The following is a 1,962-nucleotide window of genomic DNA, read 5'->3' as shown; positions in this document are numbered from 1 at the left end:
GATTCAAGCGTGCTTCCAGACAAAATATGTGTTATGTATGTATAAAACTGAAAATTACATATAAAAATGTGTGCGTGTATGCATAAAACTGAAAATTATGCATTAAAGTCCGATCCGATTAATCCCGATTAATCGCTAGTCCCCACTCCACCGCCCAACTAGCGATTTTTTCAACACTGCTCGTATAAGATACATATATACACTTGTTTATATTTAGGTGAGTGATAGTGTGTAGCTAAACACATAATACAATATATATACACATAATCCATTTTTATTTTTTAGTATGCAACAAATCTTACACTATACAGGAGCACAGGTTTGATATATCTTGGTCAATCTAATTTATTATTAAAAAATATCAAAACATAAAAACAGATAAAAGACCACAACCGTCAATAAACTTATAAAAATCAAACCTCGTTGTATCATGTGTCTATGTTATAACACACGTATATATAAACGCACAACACATCTCTTAAATCCCAAATCCAAATCATACACACACACTCTTTAACATTCTCTCATCTCTCTCACTACAATGAACTGGACAAGGGGCCCAACCATCGGCCGTGGCTCCACCGCCACCGTCTCCGTCGCCACCACCGTCTCCGGCGACCTTCTCGCCGTCAAATCCACCGACCTCTCAACCTCTCAACTCTTACAAAAAGAACAACACATTCTGTCACAACTAACCTCCAAACACGTAATCAAATACATGGGTTTTGATATTAATCACCATCACAACAGACCCACGTATAATCTCTTCATGGAGTATGCCACCGGAGGTTCAGTTCATGACGTCATCAAGAAATCCGGTGGATCATTACATCAATCTTTAATCCGATCGTATACTTATCAAGTATTACTCGGATTGGATTACCTTCATCGTAATAATATAGTGCATTGTGATATTAAGTGCCGGAATTTATTGTTATGTGAAGATGGTGTCAAGATTGCTGATTTGGGCTGTGCTAAATTGGCGGGAAAAAGAGATAATAATAATAATAATTTTGAATTTTCCGGTACACCGGTTTTTATGTCGCCGGAGGTGGCCCGGGGCGAATCGCAGGGGTTTGCGGCTGACGTGTGGGCGGTCGGGTGTTCGGTTATCGAAATGGCAACCGGGTTTAACCCGTGGCGGGAAATGGATGATCCGGTGGCGGTTTTATACCGAATTGGATACTCCGGTGACCTACCGGAGCTGCCGGAATGTTTGCCGGAGGATGGTAAAGATTTTTTGGAAAAATGTTTAAAAAAAGATGTTAAAGAAAGGTGGACAGTTAAAGAGCTTTTGCAACACCCTTTTGTTCGGAATTTGAGTTCGGGTGGTTCGGGGATGAGGAATTCGCCTACGAGTACTTTGGATCAAGGGTTTTGGGAATGTTTAGAGACGCCGGAAAATTCGCCGGCGGCGGAAAGATTGGTGGGTTTTTCCGGTGATGGTCCGGTGGAGAGGATCAGGCAGTTGGGGGAAGCTAGTTCTTCGGGTTTGCCGGATTGGGACGACGAAGAGGAGTGGATCGCGGTTAGGGGTAATCGGATTGAGGAGATGAATGTAGATGATGATGTAGTAGAAGAGATTGAAAGCTTAATTGTAGATGAAGATTATATGATGTTAGAGTGTTGTAGTTTATCAGGAGTTTTTGATTTAGATCACATAGTTAATGATAGTATATTGGTTGGTAAATAAAAGAGTTTGTTTTTGTTTATAATCCTCTTATTTCTTTTAAAGAATACCATTACGTGTTAAAGGGTATTTATCGTTGATTTGAGCTCGAGTCAAATTTTAAAGAATACCATTACGTTATATTAGAGTTGTTCATGAGCTGAGTTGAGCTAAATTTAAGTTGGTTTGAGCTCGAGTCAAATTTTAAACCGACCTGGTTCGGGTTGACTCAAAATTCTAAACGGAGCGGAAAACTTAAACTTTAGCTTCGTGTTATTTGATATGCCTTTATG

At 39.8% G+C, this 1,962-nt stretch overlaps 1 pseudogene; it reads left to right on the top strand.

Annotated features, from left to right (window-relative positions):
- The first annotated feature begins 454 nt into the window (after positions 1-454).
- On the top strand, positions 455-1,749 carry LOC143584719 (mitogen-activated protein kinase kinase kinase 18 pseudogene; annotated as a pseudogene).
- Positions 1,750-1,962: the final 213 nt, after the last annotated feature.

This window comes from Bidens hawaiensis, unplaced genomic scaffold (genome assembly GCF_021521415.1).
Source record: "Bidens hawaiensis isolate Kalapana, Puna unplaced genomic scaffold, B.hawaiensis_p1.1 tig00033264_1, whole genome shotgun sequence".
Taxonomy (NCBI): Eukaryota; Viridiplantae; Streptophyta; class Magnoliopsida; order Asterales; family Asteraceae; genus Bidens; species Bidens hawaiensis.
This window is presented reverse-complemented; position numbering and strand designations above follow the sequence as displayed.